The 27009-nt window shown below is 36.6% G+C and overlaps 1 protein-coding gene across 7 annotated transcripts in view; it reads right to left on the reverse strand.

The window, feature by feature from the left end:
- The window catches only part of LOC116429241 (popeye domain-containing protein 1-like), a 99381-nt gene extending 72744 nt beyond the window's left edge, over nt 1-26637 (reverse strand). For 2 of the 7 annotated variants that reach the window (XM_076365570.1, XM_031981972.2), the window contains exons 1-2: nt 24041-24980; nt 21927-22262 (exon numbers count right to left, since the gene is read on the reverse strand). The gene's annotated coding sequence lies outside the window, so the exon portion shown is untranslated. Of the gene's footprint in view, nt 1-21926; nt 22263-22347; nt 22371-24040; nt 24981-25067; nt 25358-25448 lie in introns of those variants that run through there. The other 5 variants (XM_031981971.2, XM_076365571.1, XM_031981970.2 and 2 more) reach the window with 5 other exon arrangements.
- Between the last annotated feature and the right edge of the window lie 372 nt (nt 26638-27009).

Here is a 27009-nt window from a genome sequence, read left to right on the forward strand (position 1 = left end):
CGACAGGGAACTCGGAAATCAGTTTGTGACATGACGGAAGCAGAGATAAATTTATTAAGTGAAGGAACTGGTGTGAAGTAAGGAGAAAATCGTTAACTACTCTCAGCAGGAAGTTTCCGTCGCATTATATCTTTGGTAATCTTTCCACTTCTCAGACCAGTTCCGCACTAGTCACGAAATAGTAATTATTCAACCGCAGAAAGCATTACGATTCACATGTATCAGTTTATCACGAACACGTGTTAATTAATTCAGTGCTTTCTGAATTGGTTTCCTGCACAAAGCGTCTCAGTAAGTGTGATAGATTTTTAAATAATTTTCATTCGTTAGCAACGATAATGATTTTTGTTAAGTTAATCTAGAAATCCTCATCACGAGTCTCACTCGTCATTGTACGCCAAGACACTTATTAATCATCTACCATGATCATCGATAATTCATTGAAAAGGAAAAGTTGCATTCGCTGAAAATCTACATTCACATCGAACATCAGACATCGATAACAATGAAACAGTAGACACTTCATTTCGAGCGAAAGAATATACAGTATTCATGACTGTTAAATTGAAATCAGGACCTTCGCTACGAATATCATTCTATACTGCACGGCAAGAGGTTAACACTCGGATGACGGATGGCCGTTCTGACCCATAACAGAGTTTTCATTATACTCGCTACAGTCGGTCGAAATGTAACTGCATTCGTCATGCAAGGGTTAATGAGAAAATCTATCGGCCTTATTGAAACAACATCTAGCTCTTGGAGCCTTTAGGCCTGAACAAATTGGAGGGACCGCACGGAAAGTGTATCGAGACGTGAAGTTACGGCTCACGCGAGATCGATTCGGCCGCGGAGGCGATCGCGTACGAATTCCAGACACGGGGTCGAAGAGTCGTGCAGAACCTATTTACGTGCTGTTGTCTCACGCACGAGACACTCACTCGACGGACTCAACAAGCCCGGCCGGGCAACAAGTGCTACCCATCTTTGTGAAATCGTAGCTTGCATGAAATGTACGGATTGTTCATAGGTCATGTCACGACCATCGCAGCGTGATTCTATTCGATTCGATGGAATAGGATGTAAATAAGTGACTGTTCCGATACGGAAGGCAATGATAGAAGATTCTCGAAGTTTCGTTTATGACATGGACGGGACAGACAGTTAAGTTTAGTGTTCATTTTTTAATACTTTTGAGTTTTAGTTACTATAAGCGACATGTTTACCGTCGCGATAGCAAACATTTATTTTTAGTCAATTTAGATGCATACAATGGAAAATCTAGTTTCTTTAAGATTCATTAAAATATTTAGTATTATAACTGCTGTAATATTGGAGCCTACAGAGTTCAAAGGGTGAGACCTCACCGACTACGTACTTAGGTACTCAGTTCACGAGATGAGCCCTGAAAGTGCGGGTTTCATTGATCAGCTTTCATCTTTTCTCATCTCATTTCTCATACTAATTTGCTATGCGTCAATAGGGTTACACATAACTATGAATCAAAACCATAATCAAAATCCCTAATGAGAGACCTCTCTTTCCTCCGTGCTGTTGCAGGGCTCGTTTCCCTGAGTACTCTCGTTTTATTACCATAGGTAGGCGAAAAATTCCAGAGTCCGTCATAATACAGCAAAAAGTACTGGACAGCGGAGACACAGATGGTCTTGCACTCGAAAATAACGCGGAAAATCGGTCTTCTCGATCGATTTCACTGCGAGAGTTTTGCGAGCAACATTTCGAACGGTTTCGATCAAACGAGCGACATTCGACGAGTTCCGCTGCAAGAACCACGCGAACCAACCGCGACGATCGGAGTAACGCGATATTTTATTCACAAACAAGTTTGACGTGAGTTGGCACTTCACCGTGAAACAATAACGATTAATCAGTCAAAGCGGTTTCACCACGCAAGGAATCATGGGAGAGCGATTATACAGTTACGATACCCAGTGTCCTCTTCTGGTATACGAGTATCGATTGGTTAGGATAGCGGGTACAATGACTGTGTTTTGTTGCAATGCAAAATGACAACATGTGACACTAGAAATTGTATTATAAATAAACACTAAATGTCGTAGTTCCTTAATCTCCCTTGGAAACTCAACGGCAATTTCGATTTTTAATTATGTTCGGGTTTTCAGGATATGTAAGACAGAATAAGGTATACTTTCACTACAGAATGTTATTGTAAATATTGTAATATTGTTTCTTCTTTTAATTTTTGTAATGTAATGTTACTGATTTGAAATGGCTTAATGTTAGGTAGCTTTGAGCAGGCTTTTCTAAAACACGCCTCGAAACTTCTGAGGAATCATGGCTGAAAAGTTTTGAGCATCCATCCTGCTGAAGGATCACGGGAAAATTAGTTGCCCTTACCTGCGCCTTAACTTCGACTAATTAATTAGTTTTTTTGGACAGTCAAGGTCTAATATAAATATAAATTTGAAGAAGACGTCGAAAAATGTTGGTCTTATAAGGTAATATTATTTACATAGATAACACGCTACAAATGTGATAATTCTTTTTATAATTATTTCCAAGAAGATAATTGAAACCATAAATTCCAAAATATCACAAGTCCAGTAACTACTATTCCGAGGAAATCAATCTCTTTCGTACATCTTTGTTAATTTAATATTTACCTTGATCATTTTTGCTATGTATATTGATTATACATATACATTCAATTTGTACACATTGTTTTATATCAAATAACCGGCTGTTACGTAAAACGCCTTGGAAAACTTGTGCTGTTTGGTGATCATTGAAGGAAGTTTTATGTTACTAATCAGTTTGGTAAAAATTTTGATTGAAATTAACAAATTATATTTTATAAATAAAAGTATTCATTCGCTATCTCACATTTTGCTCTAGAAATCATCATTTTTAGCTTTCTGAATAGATTCTTATTTTTATAATAAATTCTCAAAGTATGAAGGAATGCGTGGAACTTTCGGCTTCAATTAACTCCTTTAGCAATTTAATAGAGCTGAATATCTCCCAGAATGTATCTATCGAATAAAAAAACTATTTTGCGTTTATCAACACCGAAATTCTACTGTGACAAAATAAATTACAAATATAAATAAAAACAACAACAACAATAATAAATATAATACTACGTAAGTGAATATAAATCGTTTTATATTTAATTAAAATGTATGCAAAAGAATGATATAAACTTCAAGCTGAATTCTCGTTATCACACTCCTTTTAGCGGATGCGGCGTATATTCACACGGTGTATGCGTTCGGTTTATACCCGCCTATAAAAAACTGTGTCTCTGGTGCGTGAACGGGGTTCAATTGTTCGTTTACCTCCTTCCGTTATTCTTTCCGCAAGTTCGCTGTCGCGCGCGCGAGCTTGTAACTCTCGCGATATTAAAACGGCGCGCAACAAGTTCTCCATATGCGAACAAATGACACCGAAGCACTACATTTTATATTTTACACAGCTGAGATGGACGCAGTTTTATCCGAGAAATATGCATGACTTGGCAAAATAAAAGGTCCGCGTTATCAGTCCACGAGAAACGCGATCGTTGAGGCTACCTGTAGATTTTGCAAATTTTATTTGCTTCACTGGCGGTATTCGCGCACGGTCAAGACCCTCGGACAGCCGATAACCAAATATATCGAAATGACCATCGACACATCTGGTGTTTTATCGTTAACTTCGGCATACCCTCGTGGATTACACTGGCGTTGACTGCGGAGATATCACCGACACCGTTTTGACTGACTAGAATTTATCAGCAACAGTTCGTTACACCGGTCGAACGAATGCTCGTTCGTCTCCCGGTACGACAAAATTTATTTATTTTGTAAACAAGTGCTTTATTTGCCGAACATTTTCGAATTCCCGACGAATGCTCGCTGAATTTTAACGCTAAAACTACCGAACAGTCGAACTGCTTTCTTCTAATTTCAGGATGAAAACTCCAAAAGTGCGTACATTGAGATTTCGACTGACTTATCATTCAGCTTTCGTATTATGAAAAAGTGTCTTCAATTATTTCTGAGGATCATTTATTACTTTTCCGACAATTGCAAAAGAAGGCATCAGGAACGGGTCTGTTGTAACGAGATAGAACAATTCGTCGGATTTGTGTGACACAAGTTTCTATGCAAATCAAAAAATGAATTTTCTCGGTAATGTATCAGACAAATATTGATAGATTCAATTATTTTAGCGTTAACTATATAATTTTCTTAAATTTAAAAAATTATTAGGACATAATTCTTCACATGTTCACCACTGTGCGACGTTTATTTCACGCAGTATAGAATAATGGTCTCTGCGAAGTCCTAATCCAATTGAGAACATACGAGTATCATTCATTGCGGAATTCCAAAGAAGAAAATTGTTGAGCAACGGAACAAAACCGATTCTGATTATTACAGAAAATTAATAGAATCAATGGCAAACTGACTTAATTTAGTTCACAAAGTAAAAGGACTTTGGACGAAGTATTAAATATTTTTTTTAAATTTTAGCGTTAACTATATAATACAATCGATGGAGATATAAACATCGTGTGAGCTTTAAAGTGTACTAAACTACACCGATTGTATGAACATGTTGGTCGGTCGAAATAAAGACTGGTCAGATCGAAGCTTAACGTCACATTTTTTCCTACAACTTCTACTAATGTCAGTGGACGTTGCTATTTCCAACCGATAGCATCGGTTGCTGAAGTTTCTGCAACTTTTAATTAGGTTGTCACTGTAGCTTAAGGGTCCGCGTTTGTTTGTGTTCCTTCTTCAATCGAATTACTTTCTCCGCTGAATAGAGGTTAACTTTATCGGACAGGATATATTTATCGGGCAAAGATAGCGGTAGGAATCTATAAACCAAATACAATTTTTCAGTGGAAATTCCACTTTCCTCGTTCTCTAAGTTAACACTAAAACTACCGAGCAGTTAAATCGACATTTTGAAATTCCTTTACAGAAACTCAAAGAGTGAATCCATTGAGAGTTCGATTGACTTACAATTTAGTTTTCGTATTGCTAAATCAATACCTTTGATCAGTTTACAAAGAAACATCTGTTATCTTTTTAATAATCGCAGAAAGAAGACATCAGGAATGGATCATTCTGATCTGTCTGATTGTTTTAGTGTTAATAACGCGCAGAATTTTAAAGAATGTTAGGACATAGCCCGCTGAGTTTAAAATATTTAACAATCTATAAATTTCATGGCGAGCTCAGACCCAGATACATTATTTTCTGAGTTTCGTTTTTGGTACACTAATGTATGAAATAATAATTAAAAATGTAATACATCTTTTAACTTAATGAGAATGAAATTTCTGTTGGTGCTGTAGAAAAAGTAAAACACTCGAAGATTTATTGTTTTTAATGTAGGTTTTTGATATTCATATATAATTTTCTCTCTGAATTTACATTTAACCATGTGGCATTGATAATTATCAATTATAATTAACCAATTATAATTACCATTAATAGTTATAATTATTAATTGGCCAGTAAAAGTATTTTCCTTTTCTGTGTAACTTAATTCGTCAAATATTTCTTTAAAGTACGTTCCGGATTACGTGTAGACGTAATTTGCGTTTCCCCTTTCAACATCGGGTACCCATTAGAGATAATTAGCGATTAAAACTTCGCCGACAGGAATGCTTCAACAACTTTTTGCTTCTTAATCGCGAGAAGATTCGGATCGTGGTTCATTAATAAAAGAATCGTCGTCAAGGGTTTTAGCATTAAAATATTTCTCTTTGATATTATCTTTGATGTTATCAACAATTTGATATTATCAGAATTTAAAAAGGAAATCACTACAGCAAATAAACGTTACTTTGGGTAAGTAATTAATTTGTGGTAATACAATCTTTGTTATACGTTAAAATTTATCTGATTAAATTCAACGTTTATCGTACATCTACTAAAATGTGAAAATGAACGATAATTTCTAAACATGCAGTTTGTATCAATTGCAAGTGAAATCAGCGTACGGTCTAAACAGTTGCGATATTTTCTGATACGCCATGCTACGTAAATCATTCACGCGATCTACATTGAATCCACAAGTGGGTATGTAAGGGTAAATATTCACGCGTTGCATGCAACGTTATTATTCCGGGATTCAATTGCTATCTATTCGTATCATATTACGAATAAAGTTTCACATTCCTTGCCGCATCTCTTGCGTTGCTGAGCTCAATTTTCGCGAAACGCGAAATTGATTGAACAATCAATAGCAATCACGGTTTGCATCCAAGTAACAAAAAAGTAAAAAATGTTTCGATCTGAGAGAGAACATTTGAATATGTATAAAATTCAATCAATTGATACTAATAATGACTGGTCTTTTAAGACCTTGAAACTGTAACGAACATTCAATAGTGATCATAGCTTACATATTTGTGTACAACTTCGTTCAGCAGTGCGCATAATTTGAGCAGTCGTAGAAATTTCTAACGACCATAGCAGCAATAGCCCCAAGGATCGCCTCGACTTTAAATTACATGCAGGTATAAAATTCGTAGCTATCGCCTACCTTGGGCTCGATCCACGGATTAACTAAGAACGACAAGCAATGGGTCCCTGGGCTTTATTGCTGCTAGGATATGCTCGCAAAAGAGTTTTTTATATCTAAATGCCTACATTAACAATACGCGAACTGAATCGTAAACCAATTAAAGTTTCAATAGATGCACTCTTCGGGTTTCTATAAAGGAATCTCAAAAAGTCAATTTAACCGTTCGGTAGCTTCAGTGTTAATTATCATTTCATGTATCACAATTTCACCGATCAGCGCTGACATCAAATCTAGAAACGATCCTCCGAGCCGTACCAATCGGCCGGAACGGTAAAGGTTAGCAGGATTCGACTATACAATTCAGGACTAGTCATTACATCGAACCGGGAACGAAACCGCGGAATGAATTCGACGAATCGGATCTCTGAATGTCCCAATGAATACAGCGCTCTGGAGATAAAATCCGTCATTAGGATAGTGCCGTGATGTAATACGGTGATCCTGGATCGGCCGGATATATTCATGGTTAAATTCTCCGTAACGGGGGAGGCCAGAAACGAAGTAGACCGCGTGGCTTCTAGCTGCGAGTAGAAAGGGTCGATAGCCCTGCTCGTACGGCGCTCGCGCCATCCGCCCGCTATAGACAGTTAACGGGGGTTCCCACGCGCGCACGGAGTGTCCGTGCGATCGGGCGACGGAATTTTTGTAGCGGATAAAGTACAATGTCAGTACGCCTCGTTCTTGTTCCGTGGCGTATTCGTTCGCACGCGTGATGTACAATGAATCGGGTCATTCCATAATAACCTCACTCTTGTATGGTAACTTCTGGAGTAAAACATTAATACTTGACTGCCATGGTGGTCACCGGTGACCGACGCTTCCAAATTGCTTGAAAACAAGTACAATAAAAAGACTGATATTGAATCAAAATATTTAGTAACACGAGACGCTAACAATGTTGTATGTGTTTTGTAATACCAAAATATTAATAATTATTTCTAGTACTATTTTCCTCTATTATGAACGAAATAATTTTACTACAACAAAACATTCGAAATTCTCGCGGCAGTTAACGTGTTAATTCCATTTGCATGAGAAGTATGAAAAAGGTGATAGTGATCAGGAGAATTAAATGTACATGCTAATGATGCAAATGGATTAATCGTCGATTTAGATGTCATCGTTGTGTACGATCTTTCCCCACTTTTCGATTACACCTTTTAAAGCCATTTTTTAAATGAATGCTTAAAATTTCTAAAAAGGCACGAAATATATATCCACTTGCGATGTTATGTTGAATAGTTATGTTGTGCTATTCGTCAGAACATTCGCGTAGTAGTTAATCAATATTGTAGTTTTTTTATTTATCACTCGTTTTATGTATCACTCAATCTCTCTGTAGTAAAGATAAAGAAGAAGAGTTATTAGTTATTAATAATCACAATTCTTCTGTTACATTATTACCTAGTTATCTGCGCTACTCGACACTTTTATTAAACATCAGTTTTTTTACAAGTTATGGTTACTTTCTTATAATTTGGAAGCTCCAGCCATCGGTAACCCCTGTGGCAGTTAACGTGTTAGGGGCTAACTTTCCATTAATGTAGATTTGATAGCTAATAATAGTAATTATGGAGTTGAACGTTTCAAAAGTTTCTCTATAAAGAATAGTATGATGTTCCATTAAACATTGTTCAGGACTGGCATGGTGCTGTTTGTTAGAAAAGTTTTGTTGTATTAACCTGTTCACTGTGGAATTTAGTTTAAGAACTCTTTGTATTCATCAAACGCAGGACAAATGAACCTAGGTCGTATTTTACAAGAAAAACCAAAACCAAATGAAGAAGAATTACATATTTATCTGAAAAAATAACTAATTCATCGTTGAAAAAATCAGTATCATTTCAAGCTTTAAGATGACACGTATATTCATCAAACGGAGGTAACTGGTTAACAACCAATGATGGTTCTATAGAATATTAATACCAAATCCTAAGATATTAACACATTGCGTACCGGTTAATTCTTAGAAAACTGGCCGATTTCTCAATGAGATCAACTTATAAGTTCGTGATGTATTACTATATGAAAAATATTCAAATATCTTATTATTTCATAAGTATTAAACGAATAATCAGTTGTAATATTTCTTTAAATGGTGTGGTAGTTCGCAGAATTACAAAGATAGGTTTAAATAAAAACGAGATTTCTTTGTTTCCAGTACGCAATGTGTTAAATATTATTGCTTTATCCAACTCCTGCAGACCACTGAAGACTAAAAGAACGAAAAGATGCCGACAGTCACGAAGTCAAGATACCTGACAATGGGCTTCGATACTGATCAATGCGGACGTGTGAGACAATCAGGGAATACGTCTAGCTTTGAAAAACCGATAGTTCGGGTCCTGGATTAGAACGATTCGACCCTCGCATTCTGGAATCGAGATGCCCCGCAGGGATCGTTTCCGACTCGAAATCTCCGATATGCAGACCTTTCCGGAAACGGGAGATTCGATAGTGACTACGGGAAATTTGGAACATCATGTTGGACTCGGGAGACCTGATAGCGACTGATCACTTCACCAGCGTTCGCGTCATTCCATAATCCGCGGTATTTTATGGTTAATATTAGGAATATCTTGAGTAAATGTTTCACATAACGCTAAAATCACAAAACAAACATTTGCTTTTTACGATAAAACCCAATTCGTCGGTATAAGTTATTTGGAAATGGATGATTATTCTACAAAAGGGAAATGAACGGGCTAAAATGAACTCTTAACTGTCGGTTTTAAGGCATATCAAACTTCTTTACATATTCAGCATTTGATACAGGTGGATAGAGGTGGTATAAAATATTCTCCTTAATTTTTGAACTTGGAACTGATAATTCAAGGCAACGCAAAAGAAATATCGGAACCAAAATGGTAACTTATTCCACACCCTGGTACCAACCGATTTTCATCTCGTCTTAGTCTTTCGGAACAATTGAAATGGACATAATTTTGAAAATTCTGAAGTAAAACGTGCAGTACAATTATCTGTTAAACGATAAATCTAGAGATTTTTATAAAACAGGAATAGTCCAATTATCGCAAAGATTGGAATCATCAGCAGCGATGGAAGATATTAGTCTGAAGCAAGCTCAAAATTTTACAACTTTCGAAAAATCGAATTTGTAGGCGACACATTGAAACGGATAGAACTTATGCAGCAACCTAATAAACTTGTATTTTTATATTCTCTAAAGAATCACTTAATGTAATTATCTTCATATTCCATTAGTTTATGAATTTATTTAATACGGTTTATTAATTACAGACTTATTCGAAACGAATGTATTTCGGCCTGTAAACAAAAGAAACCTTTGTAAATATTAAGGTTGAAAAATTGGTATTGGGCCACGAAACACCACTTCGCGGATTACTATCCAGTCTCAAGAGACGAGATAGAAATCTCTTCGAGAGGATCGAAGAGATCCGATAATAGCTACACCAGAGTCAAAATTTAGAATTCTCAAGGCGTTTTAAGGTCACCGGGGTTTCCGTAGCTCGTGTTTCAAAATTTTTAAGTCTTTTGAATCCGACGGACTTCGCGAATCCGAGGTAGTATCTATTGTGCTCGATTCATAGTTGTCCTACATCGGGTTTCCTGTGTTCATAGTGGTTTGTATTGAGACTCCTGCATCCATAATGGTCTGTGTTAGGTCTATTGAGTCAGTGACGACCTATATTGAGTCTACTCAGTCAGTTAAGCGTGGAATTTATCGCCTCTCGTGATTTCATCAAGCTTCTTTTCAGTTTCAGATTATGGACACCAGTTTTCCTAATGTGTCCGGAAGAATTATAATCAGTAGCTTCTATATATTCTAAATATATTCCATGAGTTTATTTCACAAGTTTCGCGTGTATTCAAGTTTCCAGTGAAAATATTTTTTATCCAAGTCATGAAGGAAATTTTGTGACAACCTTTATCATCTTCCTTCATAGTATTAAAGAAGTTCCAATATCTTCTCGTTCCACTTAATTTTTCGTAATTTCCATATACAAATAAACACTACGTTATTTTATATTTCATAAAAATATGAGAGCACTTATTTCTTCGTTACTATTCTTTTCAATGAAATGCGATCTTTCAAATTTGTAAAGTAATTCTGAAACATTGATAACAAAGTCCGTAATAAAGTAGAAACTCGATCAAATCGAAATAGATTACACGGACGTAACGGCGTTGAAAATTATAGAAACGTTGTAGTATTACTACAATATGTAGGAATAGTGTAGTAATAATACAGTAATACTATACTATTATTTATTAACTTATAATATAATAATACTATAGTAATAGTATTGCTTATAAGTAATCATGTTCACGATTTCTATCTAACATTTCCAGCCGAGGACGGCTGAAGAAAGAATCAACGTCTCAAAATAGATCCTCCGAGCATATCGTGATCTTACAACGAGTTCGAAGAAAATCCTTCCGCCGAACAATCACTAGACATTAGTCAAAAGGTGAAAGTCGGCGCGCTAGAGGGAACCGTAAATACTGCTTTCAGTAAATCGCCGTCGAGCTCGTGAGGCGTGGGTAAATACAAGATACACGTGATTGCAATTTCCAGGGATTCTGTTATCTTCCGTATTCCGTGAAGCTTCCATCACGAGCTTCGCCTTATTGATTCCATTCATAACTTTGCTGCTTTAACGAAGAGAATGCGTTGATACGTCTTTTTTTATAGAATCAAAATCAGATGTACATTGTCACCTGTGAATAGAACTAGCCCACTTCTAACAGATATAATTGATTTTTTCTACTTTTGGGCATTAAAGACTTTCATACCATACATAATTATATTAAAAATATGTGTAAAAACTTTTGAATATAGTTTTGAATGGAACGTTATTATTTGTGATGAATAAAGAATAAATCTTTCGTGTTATTTATTCATTTTTTAAATAATACATGTTATCGTAGATATTTCTTTTTCATTTAACCCTCTGCAGGCCCATGTAACTTTGAAGTCACATATTAATATAGTGGCATCTTGTTGAATTATTTCATGTTGCACGGCAAAGTGGTGAATAAAATTAAGTAATCAGTTAACTTGAACTTTTATACCCTCAGGCGTGACAGTTCAATGTCATTATTTTGTTTAATGAAACGTTTAATGAAATTATTGAAACTATTGAATACATTGTTAATTCGTATTCATATGTGAATATTTATTAATTCTGTACTGTATAGATTTTGTTATAATCATGAACAAAAATTCGGCCCATAGAGGGTTAAGAAATAATTAAAATATCTCAGCGACGACCACGCAACCCTCTTGCGCTGGACAGACGTCCCACGCACGTCGAGACGTTTGCGTTCAAAAATTGTCAGTGACGTCTTATACACATCAATAGTCTTGAATGTATCACTTTATACAAAATTATCAATAAACAAAATTCATGTACACATCTGCGTAAAATAGTCACAAACAAAATTCTTCGCCTGAGAATTTGTACAAATCTCTGAATTAATTTCCAGCACAAAAGGTTAGAACACTATTTATATTAGTGTTGTCAACGGTTTGATATTAAGTGTCGGCATCGATATACCATATATTTACGGTAAACAAACTGCAAGTCCGTGTTCCGTTTGTACAATCAAAGTATCAATTTTATTACGGCTCGCAGGTCGCGTATGCTGCATACGCGTAAACACCTGCAGTTTACACACATAATTGAGTGGCTACTCGCCACCATTCAGTTTAGGAGTTCCAGTTGAGAATAAATGGATTACGTCGCGTGCGTGAGACACACTGTGATAATTCGGTTATACATGTTAGATGATTTTACCGTGTGATAACGCAGTTATCGTATTCCCATACTGCTTCGTTAGGGAAAGAAGAGAATAATTTCAAACACAAACATCCGTTCCATGAGTAACAGATTCATCGGAATACACTATAATCAACGGAATGATAAAAAAATGCAAAATAAAAACTTACCAAATGAACAGCAATTAATCGGCATGTTGAGAATCAGTGGTATAAATTAAAAATCATCGGAATAGGATTTTTTCCCCTAAGACTGATGACCTTTGTTTCTTTTTTATCCAATTTTCACAAAACGTGGTATTTGTTAATTAAATTAGACTCTGAATGCCATGTGTGTGACGAAACTCCATTATGATGTTCAGCGTTGTAGACGCGTAGGTTAATATTGATGTAAACTTCATGGATGTGCGTGTATATGTACAGATGTAGTGTGCGTGTATGCGTTGTTTTGAATAAACGCGAATAAAAAGAAAAGATATTTAAAAAGAAGTTTGCGTTGACAACGAAAAATATATAAATTATCATCATTTAAATAAACGTCTATAGCATATTTGTAATCGCATTAATTCCACTGATGTGCTTTTTATTTCTGAGCATTAAAGTTCCGTGATCTAAGACAGTATCAGTCATTATTGCGAAATAACCAATTAATTAAACGTATTCCAGAATGGCTAAGAGAATGACGTGCCGAGTTACGCTTTGCGAGGCATTTATAATCCCTTTGGGAAACTTCTCTTGTCCGTTTACCCCCGGAATACTGACAAGCGGATCGTCATTTCACCCCTTGGCCTACGATTTCTTTCAGAACTCTGATCAACCACTTTGTCATTAATAATTTATTGGAAAAATAGAAAAATTCTAAGCATATGTTATGCCTGTATTTCCTTTGAAGTATAATAGTTGATTACAGAGGAATAATATTTACTTTGCACTCGAATGAACTGAGTAATATATACATTTGTTGAATCATGTTGAAAATCTTGACTCACTCGTTGTTGTAGGACAAAGGGTTACCGGGTAGTATTAAGCAAATGGTCTCTCCGTTTTCGCAAGAAATTTTTGTCACGTGGAGAACGTCGCGCGTCTGATTTCTCTCCCGTCACGCGAGAAGAATATCGATGATCCGTTGCATAGCGAATTAATGCGATCAATCAATCTTCCATTCAGCTGCATCCTTGTCTCGCGTCTTGTTTGCCACCCCTTTACTTCCGAATCACTAGCCCCGAATATCATAGTAACGAGATCAGATACTTGCGCGGGTAATTGTCTGAAGAAAATTCGACAAGCTGTACAGTTTACTTCGAGAGTATGGAAAGATCACGCGAAATTATTTACATTCTATTTGCATTAATTACGCGTAAACACAGGTGACAATGAAATTTTATGCGCTCGTGTGCAACGAAATTAAAAACAGTTAGAGATAGCAATGTAATATTCAAGCAAGAATTTTATTCTCTGAAATTACAGAAATTTACATTTTCTTTCTGTTACTTGCACTGATTTTTATCTATACATATCATAGTTTCATTTATAAGATCATTGTGTGTGATTATGACATTTTTAAGTTGTTTCATGGAAATGTGTGATTTTATTCATGGCTCCAATTGACACGTGTCGGTAGAAACAGGTATACTAGAAATGTCGGTAAACCTAGTGTTAATGGTAAATTAGACTTCCAATTGTTTACGTTTGATTACAGTACGAGGGAACTCAAATAATGAAATGAACATCAAAAATCGCCGGGTAGCTATCGAATTTCGAGGAGGAATGTAGGAGAATGGTCTGGGTGTGTATTTTGGCTAATGGTACCGGAAATTTAGGGCTTATAGGCGAGAATGAAGATAAATGGGGTTACTTAAACATATTAAAGCATCCTCTAAATTCGAGGATGATAATGTGTGTCATTCGAAATATGGGTACAGTTTCTGCATAACAGGGAATCAGAAATTGTGGTTTCAGTTTAAAAGGTATTTATCACTTAAAATTTTGTTAAATATAATGTTAAAATTTCTATAAAAATCACTGTAAGAATATTTTATCCGTAAATACATGCACTTCGTATAACAGAATAATTCTGTTCCAAAAAGTTCCGATACACGACGCTAAGTATTCCCATTTATATTGGCCACCCTAGATAAATATATGATATCTCTTTTAAAATAAGCTGTCTAATATCTTTTAGTTCTGACGATGGAAAAAACATTTCGTATATTTAAATGGTAGGTGTCGTAGGACAAACGTGGAGTAAAAAGGACATTGAAATTTAATTTAAATTGTATTAAAAAACCAAATATAGTAACATCGATATAACATGACACTTGAATAGTGTCGGATGGTAAATATGTAGAAAAAAAATATTTTTATATTATTTCGATTAAAACAAGTTAAGAAGTTGATCACAATATAACCTCCAATTATTAAAGTAAAAAATGAAATTCGTTTAGATTTGCGGGATTAACTATTAACTGTATTAACCGGGAGTGTACTCTTATTTAAAAAGAATAGAAAGTACACACGCGCATAAATTATATTTACAAATTAATTTTCATGGAATATACTAAAATTTTGGTTAGTGTGTACATTGTATCTATAAGCTCCTAATCACGTTCCGTCAAGCGCAACATGGCTGCCGGGAGCCTGTTATTCTACTCAAAACTGGTTAGACACGGCATTACACTCTGCGGACAATAACGGAAGTAACTATGCGACGTATACGTAAATGTCACGCGCAGTAATTATTCACAGTGAATTGCAAAACTGTTTCAATGATTAAAATTTTCTTAGAATTCTTCGTTTACATTATGAACAATAAAGTATACAAAATCATAATCGTGACAATAACATTTTACACTGTGTAAGCTAACGTAAGCAGTTAATATTTATTCATAACAAGAAACGTTAAGAGATAGAAAATATTTTGAAAACTCTTTACGTTAGCTTAAACAGTATAGAATGCTACTGTTATGATTATTTTTTTGTATACATTTCTGTTCATAATGTAAAATGCAGAATATAAATAAAAGAAGATTATAATCATTGAATCAATTTTTCTACTGTACCTCTAAATTCCATTGTGGAATGTTTTGTCTACGAAAAACTATTTCCGACTTCAAATTATCAATCAATCCTCAACGATCGATAACTTTTTAGTAATATTCACCGCACCAGTATTAAAACATTCGATAAATATAGAGAAAACATTATACAAAAAGGTATAAAATATACGTCAAACTGAAGGAAGTTATAACTAATGAATAAAAAACGAAAACAAAATTTCTTACATTTCCGCATAGTGAAGTTTTTCGGCTGTTAAGGGTTATAAATAAATAAAGGCAACCATAATCTTGAATACATGTCCAATATTTTTCATAACTTGAAATGAAACGTTCACTCAAAGTGCAAGCGTCTGCTTAGATGCCACTTTCACAAGTGGTTCTTAAAATATGATAAAAGTAACATATGCAATATCAATATTTATATAACAAAAAATAACATTATCTGACAGTTCACAGTGCACGAGTCTTTCTGAGCAAACAGGGAATAAAAAACGAATTATCAGTTACATCTGTAAACAAGCAACAGCAAATAAACCGGTATGTGCAAGTAAAATAAATATACGCCAGCCCGAAGTGCATGTAAACGTTTGCAAACGTTTTGGATTAATAGATGTCTCCAGCGGTAAATCAGTGACCATTTGTTTCGCGGCTTCGTAAAATTTACCGTTTTAAATATCTGTTACCACGTAATCGAGAGATATCTTTGTTACATTTTATATTGGTCGTAACATCAAAAAAATCATGAAAATGGTACATTTCGCGTAATCTAAAGAAATATTTTTTGCATTCGAATCCACCGGAAGTCTTTCGTTGCGTCATCCTTCTGTTATTTCAAATACGTGAGCTCTCAGATCGGTTACATAATAATTTGAATACAAACGTTTAACCTTTACGACTATTACGAACGCGTTCTAATCAATTAAATCCGTTATAATGATGAATCATTGTACCATGGTTATATATCGTTCAACGAGGCTTACGTATTCTATTTCGAAATTAGATGACATTACCAGAGTACTTATTATGAAATTTTTAATAGAATAATGTGTCTATAGACGATTTGTACAAATCGAGGAGTGCACGTCTACCTATTTATGTTGACATTCCAGTGTAATATAGTGTAGGTTATAAATTAGAGTCTAAGTGAATAAATAGAGCATTAGAGCAATTAGAAACATAAAGAAAATTTGAAGAGGGTCCTTGTTTTGATTTTAGGATTCGGAATACTGTCGCCGATACGAACGCTCGTGTGTATCGAAATTATTTGCTCCTGAGTCTCCTTATTTGATTTTATTATATTTTAAATATATATTCATTTAAAGATATGATCCAGACTTTGTGGTGTGTTTTAATTATTGTAATCCTTCTACAACATTGAAGTTACTCTACTTTCATAGGCAGATTCCACGTCTGAAAGTAGAAACTTCTACGACTTCAACTCTGCTTACCGCCGTCGAAACGATATTATTGATATATCAATACCTATTAATAAGTTATCGACAGTTTATCGATATTCATTAGTAACATCTCCAGTATAAACGCCACTCGATTGATACATCCTTGGTTTCGCACTTACCGTGTTGCAGAGGCAAAGTTCAGTATTAAGCTTGAAATGAAATTTTTCACTATCAATCTCAGATTACGATTCGATCTATGACAGGCTTAAATTTACTTTCATTGGAAAATTTCAATCGACTGAATCGATTTCGTATTATAATTGTGAATTACATGTAACGACAATTTTACCCCAATCATTGACTGCTAATCAATTAATACCAAATTGAAAAGAAAATACGAAGATACAAAGCAGAGAAGTGATTTCGCCTTTGAGGTCAAAAGACACCTTTTGAAATTTTAACTGAAAATTATATTCCTAGTTTAGTCATATATTTTGAACTGACTTTTAAATTTTTTCAAAGACGATTATAAAATTAACTGCAGGAAATGTCTAAAATTCAATTCAGGAAAAGTGATTAAACTGAGAAAATAATTTTAACCCTTAGCACTCCAGGTTGTTTTGTAATATATCAGCAACTGTAACTAATTTTTATAGTATTAACGAAAATGAAAAATGCTGTAACATTTCTTCGGTCTTTTATGTTCCTTCTTAGTACAAAATTTGAATTTGTGGAAAATTGAATAATTTTAGGGTAGTTTCTTTAAGATTCATTAAAATATTTAATATTACAACTGGTGCAATATTGGAGCCTACAGAGTTCAAAGGGTTAAGTTAAAATTTCAAAAGGTGTTTTTGACATCTTCGGTAAAATTAATGGTAAAGAAATCTGCTAGACGGTTTCTACATTTGTAGAACACTATGATTAAAAAAAAATCCTCACCATAATCGTAACCCCCTACCAGTGTCGTTTCCCGAATTGGTAAAAATCGTCTCGCCGTCTCCAACGATCGAGACGGTCAATCCCGGTTCGACAGTGAACCGGCAATAAATTCAGTTATACTACTACCACGTGTGCCGTCCGTCAATCTTATTTTCAACCTCTTTCGAACAAGCTTCGGCAACGTTAATTTATTGAACGAGCATTGGATCTCACGATTCATTTCAAGGGAATTAAAAGTACGCCGTGAGATAGTCCGATACTAATTCTTTATACGACGAATTATTTATTTTTTCAAAGAAACATGTAATTCTAGGTGCATTCGTCCTGCGTTCAACGAGTACATACTTCATTTTTTTATTTTATTACACAAAACGAGAGATTTTTCTAAATTCCACAGTTAACCGGTTAATCATATAATTACTAATGATGTAGTTATTACTTTCACGAAAGTAACTAGTAAATGCGTTACTGTTTGAAATTCAAATTTCTTAAAATACTCAACGTTTCACATCAATATCGTCGAAATTAAATAATGATAGATCAAAATACATTACGATCTTTATATTGGAATAGGTTACGAAGCTTCTTACCGCGATTGTAACTTCGCCCTGAAGTTGAACAAGATAATCACGAATTTACCGTCGCGAACGGAGTCGCGCGTCACGGGGACACGGAGGCACATGAAACCGACCGCGACAGCGTTTCAGTGCGCATACACCAGAAGGGTTGCGAGACCCGGAAAGTCCCCATTACCCGGATTACGATCTGATGCAAGGGGATAAAAATAAAGTCTTGCCCTTGCAGCCTATAATCGCGCTTAAAGCTGGGCTCGCCGGGCGAAAGTAAATATTACTTCCGCGCAAACGATGTTAACCAAGCAAACCGGTGGCCGCGTTGTTTGCCGTGTAACAGCGTTGCAACGATTAACAAATATCGTTCGATTGGCTGACCGGTGCACACCGTTACAGGCGTGTCGGACATATTCCCGATGCGGCGACGGTCAATCTATCGGTCGAACGTTGGCTGTCATTGATCGATGGCCGCGCGATCCGTCCGAAGCGAAACGAAAGCGAAGAAGGAAACGGCCGAGGAACGTGACTCGCGTCGCTCGCGGGACTGGCCCGGCCGCCGCGGCACGTCTTTTTACACGTCGTCACGAACGTGCAACAGGTAAATGGTAATACACTAAGATCGCATGCCGCAATTAATTTTTTAATTCCCCGGCTCGTTGCACACGACCGCGAGTTTTCTGGAATTCGAGGGGAACGCGAACGTACGATACCCGGTGGAATTATGAGACGCCTTTGAATTCTTATCGTTACTTTCGCGGAGTTATTTTTGGAACATTGTAACCGTCGCGTCGTCCGAATTCGGGCCACGTGATTTCTTGGCTAGATTTGAAAATATTTTCTCTCGGTTACACGTTCAGCGAAGTAAATCTTATTGTAGACGCGGAATGCGAGATGGTTAAGGAAGCAGATGAGAAATATTGTCTCGGTTTCTGTTATTGAGACGATTGCTCTTTTCCAGATTGAGATTTCCGTTGACAGACGAAAGTGCACAAGATAAAATGCACGCAGTATGTAATCCGCAAATGTAAGAAGTGCGAAATGTTTATTGAATTATTGCATAAAAATGGGAAAGAGAGAATGTTTTAAGAAATACAAGTAATTTACAGAATCGAAGATAATATAAATGATTTGCTATTACATTATTTATTGCAAATTTGCAATTCTTTTTAAATATGACAGTTTATTAACTACAACCTTGTCGGATTGTACATTTGCTAGTGGTGACACATTATATGTGGCAGGCGTATCTACATCTAATACCATTTTGTGTACCATCGAGTGGTGGTAAATAAATGTTATTTATTTCATTAATATATTGTGTGAATAGTAAAAGTTTGATTCCTTTTACGTAGAGTTGGAAGTATTTCTACTTGCAATTAAAGATATCGAACACATGTTGAATAATAAATAAATAAATTGATTGTAATCGATATAAGTTGAAATGAGCAAAATGGTTCGCATGTAATGTGTTAATCAGTGGTAGGCTAAATTTCTTTCCGACTCATCCAGAGAGTTTTACTTAAATAATAAAACTGGGTGGTCTTTTCACGGGACTTTGTGCATTTTGCATTGCGCGCTGTTTTCATGTAACCTGGATTTTTATGAAATTTAACAATTTAATTTGACAGTCAATGTGTCGACTTCTTGATACAAAGCGGGTCGTATGCGTGAACAGAATTATAAGCTTTTAATATGAATTTTATAAGTAAATGCTATATGCATAGAGTGAAGTATTTAGTAGGAACAGTGTTAATTATACTTATACTTTATGCTAAGCTTATGAAATGCGCCAATTTGAAGCATATCGAATATCATTAACATTATTTGGTGAATGTTTAAATCGATTTTAATTGATGCAATTATACGCATATGTATTCCAAATATTCATTGTTAATCTTTTAATTTTTAAGATCTAAACGAGCGAACATCAATTTTTCTAGAAACAATAGAATAACGTACAATAAATATCTGTAAACCTAGTGTTAATTTTCCGATGAATACTTGAAATTCTAGCATCGTATTTATTAAAAACATCAGTGAAATACTATTGTAATTTTAAGTATTCCACTCGCCTGCCTTAATTTGGAATAATTTTCTGTAATGTTTACTTTAGATATTCCAGTATTTATTACTTAATAGCAGTGCAATACTACGCATAAGAAATCTAACATCTGTTTTTACTTACATTTAATACGTATAAGCATTTCCTTTTTGTTATGGATACGAGCCAATAAAAAAGGAATTCGTTGCGTCCTAAAAAGGCTATTTAATTTGGCTCAACTGCACAGTTATGTAAGCTAAGAAACAGAATCTTTACACTGTCAAGCATTAATTAATAAGGTTGATGTAAAATAGCAATAAAGAAATATCGAATATTTTCAACAAATCACAGATAGTTTTCGACGTTTCAGAAACGCCAGAGTTTACGTTTAAGTTATATCGGTGATCTCGTGCAAAAGATGTATCGCGTGAAGCAAATTTGAAAAGATGTTCAGTTGAAAAATGATTAATTGCACTTATTAAGTTAATTCGGAATCTTCGTGACGCAGATTTAATGCGTGTTGCAATTACGCTGGAGTTTACAAAGTTTCAAGGTTCTTTATACTAAAATGTTTTATTCACGAAAAGGGAAATCAGTGTGCAGGTTCAACGAACCTAAGTACGCGTCAGATAAATAACAAAGGCAAATGCTGAACTCATTTATAATGCGTTCGCTGTTTAAAAAAACTGAAGTTCCTCCTGTTTTTCTTGTTTTCTTTTAAATACGGCAAACACTTCCTGTTCGTGATCAATAAAAGGATTTGTTTTTTAAAACATTTTTAATGCTCTTTAGGAATTAGTCAGTCTACAGAAATTCTGTATAATTTTGATGTCGCATTTATATTGTTTTTCAGGAATTAGGACGAATTGTATGAACACGTAACACGACAAAATAATAGAACATGTAAGGAAAATAAGAATTTTATTAAAAAACAGAAATAATATGTTTCTTCCTTTTCTTTAGAATTTCTAAAATTTTGTTAGTATTTTATATCATCTGTTGTATGGAATTAAATAATCTGCAACCTCTATAATGATTGGGAAGTAACTGTTATCATGCATTATTTTCATTATATTTAATTTTACAACTCAATCGACAAAAAATGTTACCTATTCGAAAATGATTTCCAATTACTTTTGAAGAAATTAACTTTGAAATCGATCAACTAAATTTGAAGAAATTTCAAAAATCTATTAATGTCACGTAGACAATATTTCTAATTCTGCAATAATAAAACAAATATGTATTTATTCCAATAACTTAATCGTTTCACTTAAAATATTTGGTAAATAGACAATAATAGATTCGAAGATCTATTAAATTACTTGCTACAAAAACTGTATAATTCTAATCGCTGAATCGACTAGAAAGTAAGAAGACAGGTCACAGTGAAAATCGTCGAGTTCAACGGTATTCTTGTAAATGTAGTAGGAATGAACAAACTACGTTGCACGGATGTTAAATATATTTACCGTACAGGAATGCAAACTTCGAAGACAGAAGCGTTAATGGTTCACGGCTCGAACCAATGTAAACTGAACTGCCGGAGCTTACGCTTTCAGCGGATTCAAGAGAGCCACTTACCTTATGGTGGATAAGCGATATGTTGTTTCGAGTGCGGAATAATACACCTCAGTCTTCTGTGTGTACGTGTCAAGAGAGGGTGGCACAAAGATGCTGAGCTTCTTCTCAATTCGGCAACGCGGGAGGTCTTCGCTTCGTGCAACACCATTGCAATTGACTTAATTCACTAGCGAACTCTTCACCGAACAACTGTACAAAGTCACGACGACACCAACGAGCCTCGTGACCGATCTTCACCGCGCGAGTGCTCGCGTGGATCTTGCTGTTTCGGACGTCAACGCGCGATTCACTGCGTTTCGCGTCCCATTTCGTAATTCGAAGAGCCCACAAACATGTCTGAAACAGAAATTAATGGAGTATTTACGACTGCTGGGGAGATGCGAGGATGTATTGTCACAGGATCGTAATAATTTATATTAACCCTTCCAGTTCTGGGAAATTATCTATTCTTCTAATTGTAGAAACGAAATTTATAATTACTTTAATTGTCATACTTTTCGAAATATTCGTTTACGGATCTCGAAATAAACGACAATAAAGCGACAATCGGAAAATTAATAAATAAGGCTTGTGTAATGTAATGCGTTTTCTGTGTTTGCACAAGAATGCATAAAATGGAATAGAAATAAAATATTAATAAAATGTAATAGTCGAGTAATGTTACATTGAACCGAATGGACACTTCGTTCTTAAGAAGGAAAAAGATGTTTATTTAGGTCTTGCTCTTCTGATTATTCCATCAAATTCTGCACTAATTAATATTGCCGCTGCACAGAAGTTAACAATAAGAATTGGCGTTCGTAATTTTAAATCCCAATGTTTTCGGAACGGTAAGTAGGCATTCGAAATTTATTTACTAGTTACTTTGTTCGTGACCAAATGGAAAAGAGTTAATATTAGACCTTGTTACTGCACGTTACGTTATTACGTGTTACGTTACGTGTGTAACGTTGTCTAATCGATGCACTACAATCGCGCGTGGATTTATCTGACAGATCTGTAATTGCTACGTGAGTCCATAGATCCTTCCGAAACTCTTATGCCACAATTTAGGTGATCCTCCATTTGATCCGAAACTTCGAGTCCGCGTGTAGAAGAGCATATTGATTTCTATGGAATGAAAACCAACTAGTCAGATGTTAGACCGATTCAATATCGAAGATATATATCGCCACGTGATAGATATAAATACGGAACATGAGAACACTATTTTCTGCAAGCTGGTAGGTGTATCGCTAAGCAAAACGTTAATTCGTGAATGAGATCGCAGGATGAGTAAACTTCGACTTACTTAATGAAAATAGCCTAAAACAATGATAAACAATAACGAATGTTATTAATGAGAAACATGTTAGTAAGCAAGCTTATGGAAGCAAGTATCACATTTGGCAAAAGTTGAGTACTTTTATTGGTAAGATTAATGTTACAAGTTGCAATGTTAATGAACTAGTTATATTTTACTGTAGGAAATATTGCATGAATTGTAAAAAATAATATCACTTTTTTAATACATAAGTACCAGAGAAATCGAAGATAATGTTGAAAATTTAAAGGTATTGATATTCTGTGTAATTTAAATGGCCCGTCTGACCATTGCACGCTTACTCTACTCACGCTGATACTTTGAGACATGAAGAGTTTGATACGCTGGTCGCGAGCGCTATCATATTAATTAACGTTTACTTTTTATTGAACTAGGTCACTGAAGAATGGACTTTATTTACTAAAAAATTACTAAATTACAAATAACACAAAATCGTTGTTAAACTTAAAGTAATTTTTGTTTTTTCACAGCGTTTAACGTGCTATTATATTGAACAGCTGCACAAATTTCTGAACGTATTTTATCATTATCTTAGTAAACAATTGTAAACTCCAATTATATTATGTTCTAAATCATTTAATTTCACGATTGTGATCAAGCGTGGGTTGAAAATGAAAACATTGGGAAAAATGAAATAACGTTACGTAAGCAGAAATTTTATTTATAAACCTCATGAATACAAATAAATAAAAATTATATGTAACTTACAATCGATTGAAACGAACTGAAAAGGTGAACACACTCACGATTAAACGATACCACTTCCAATGAGGAATAAAAAAATACATACCTTTCAGGGCGGTATTTACAAAATAAAAACCATTTTAATAAATTTATGCCAGGGCAAAACGTGAAACGTCGTAAAAGAGTTTGTCGACTTTATTGAAGGCGTAATGTAACCGGAAAATAGAATTATTATAATTTTTATTCAATAGCTATAATTCGATGTATGAAAGGTAAGAAAAAGAAACAATGGAAACGGGATTAATATCAGGAGAAAAGAGACTATGAATCCGCGAATGAAAGGACGAAGGACACTTGGGAGAGACGTCTTTGAAAGATTTGCGCAGAGCCACCTGACCATTCGACTCGACGGTGTCTCGTAGCAGCGCGTACCCCGAAATGTACGTACACTCGTGGGTAGATTCCAAGGAGGTTAGTACTTTCGAAAATACAACAAACTCTTTCATTGATACTTCTGTCTAGAGATTGCAAGATACAGGAAATAAGAATCAAATAATCCAAAACACGGTGAGCACATTAAAAAAAGAAACCATTCTGAAGCAAATACTGCACCCGGCTTTCCTTTCGAACACTCTTACCTACCAGCGATCATTTAACAGATTCTTTTTAAATGAATAATTAATAGTTATTTTCCCAAGAATGTAATTACAATTGTAAGCACGAATCGTCTTTAATTTTCTTTTAGTATAATTATTTTAAACAAAATTATTGAACTTTTTCTGATTCGGTGCAGTTATTAAGAGGTCCATTAATATGTAAAGCGTTAATCAACCCCTATTACGGAAACTGCACGGTGCATTGGATCGAGTGAAATGCATAATGCATCCACTACTTAAAAAAAAAACAATTATTTCTCTCTGTAGATTTTTAATTTCATTTGAACTCATCACCAATAACGTTCCAATTTATCGCGAACTACAATCGTCGTTCGATTCTCGTCCCGTGGAACGGTTGTTTGTTCACAGGCATTACACAAACGTAATCATCGAATAACCTCCACGAAACGTTCCACGTATGGACCGAGGAAACGAAAACATCACTCGTGACTGGCACAACAGACAATTATATTTCACCTGTCCCCGTTGTAAAATTAACTCCGGAGAACCATACTGTGTGCCACTGCTTCGCCCGAAGGGAAAAATGACAGACAGAGTAACAACCGAGGGTAACGTTACACGCGTATATCAGAGACGTGCCTGTCATTCGTCGTATCGAGTATCAGAAGACCGAACGGAATCGCTCGAACAGCGCCGTTCTCAGGATCCTCATCCAAGTAACATGTGATCCCATCGAACTCAAGGAACGATCCCTCACCGAACGGAACAGAGCAACGATCAAAGCAAACAGAAAACGACGGGTGAAACTGAAAAAGAAACGCGAGAAAATCAAGCGAGGTAAACACAAGTATGACGAAACCGAAAACGATCATTTCAATAAACGAAACTCGAACGTACTCGTTTCTCGCGCTCGTTACCACTTGTTAGGCAGCAGAGTCGTATGCGTGACGCATCAATCACGTTCGTCGCTCGGTTGCCTCGATAGAATGTCTTCACGAACACGCATACACACAGTCCGGCAAGGCTTCGGCGACGACGACGACGACGGCGGGTAACAAACGAACAAACCACTGGTTCCGGTGCAGCACAACGGTTTCGCGCGGCGACGACGGCGGCGACGGCAACGACGACGACGAGGACGACGAGGACGAGGACAACGGCAACGCAGCAGGACGAGAATCATGACTCGTCCGTTCCGTCCATACCGTCTAGCCACGGCACGATCGTATCAGCGTGGCGGCGATCCTGGCGGCTGTTCATCGGTCTCGGGTACGGAACCGACGTGCAAACAAGGGAAACGGCATCGGCTGCGGTAGCGACGACAGTAGCGGCACCAGGAACGCTGCTGCTCTCGAGGCGTGCGTCGAGCGTGAAGCACTGTTTACATGCGAGGAGGGGCGCCATGGTCACTGCCGCCTCTGATCCTCGTTCCCGATCGTCATTGCCGTGACACTCGGGCTCGCTGTCAATCGTGTTCTTGGCGGCGCGAACGCGTGCCGCGTCCTCACTTTGGCCAGCATCGGTATCATCGCGGCGAACCACCGTACGATCCGGTCCGTTCATTCATCCGCCACGGACATTTTAAACTGTTCCCCGACGAGCGACCGTTTTTTCTCAGCTACTCGCGCGTACACCCATCTCTCGGTACACGCTCCGGCCGCCTGCCCCCGTGCACCGCGTTAACCGTGTCCCTTTTCCTCGGACTCGAGCACCCGTTGTCCTTCTCCCACTAACTCGGCCGTTAGCGTGCTCCCTCTCCCCCCACCCCGTCGCTCAGCTATCGCCTGTCGACCGCACTCTGTCACACTGTCTCTATTTCTCTCGCTCGCTCTCGCGCGGTCCCCCCGAACAGATACGAACGCTGCTGCCCCGGAGCTGTGCGACGCGTGCCAAAGCTCTCGTTAGACTACCATCCGATAGAACTAGCGCCACGCCCTCCACGCAGGTGGCAGCACCCACCGTCATCTCCGTGGACTTACCACGAACTCGTTCCACCCTCCTCCGCGCGACTATCTATACCGGACCAGACGTTCGGTCTTTACCCGGTGGCTCTTCCCTTTAGTGGTTTATCCTTGCCCTCTCGCGCAACGCGCGCTCTCCTCGTCCCACCCTCGCTGCCTTCCTCTCGTTCATATTTGCTTACCGTCCCTTGCGCTGTACGCTCGCTTGGTCCCCCCTCGCCGTGTTCTTACTCTCTTCTCAATTTTTCTGCCCTCCTTCACCGTACCCCTTTTCAACGTTACTCTTTTCCGCGCGATTTCATCCCTCGCCGGTTTTTTCTTTGCCTTCCCCTCTTCGCTCGGGTTTCGCGGATCTCGCACTCGCTTATGCTACCGTGCGGCTCCGTTGCTTTGATTTTATATTTCTTGGGACCGGGTTTCGGGGAATGCGCTCTCGTTGGTCGGCTCTTTTTTCGGGTACAGTGAGTGACGTTCGGAATTGTAGAGCATCGGGTCTT

The sequence above is a fragment of the Nomia melanderi genome, chromosome 3 (genome assembly GCF_051020985.1).
Source record: "Nomia melanderi isolate GNS246 chromosome 3, iyNomMela1, whole genome shotgun sequence".
In the NCBI taxonomy this organism is placed as follows: domain Eukaryota; kingdom Metazoa; phylum Arthropoda; class Insecta; order Hymenoptera; family Halictidae; genus Nomia; species Nomia melanderi.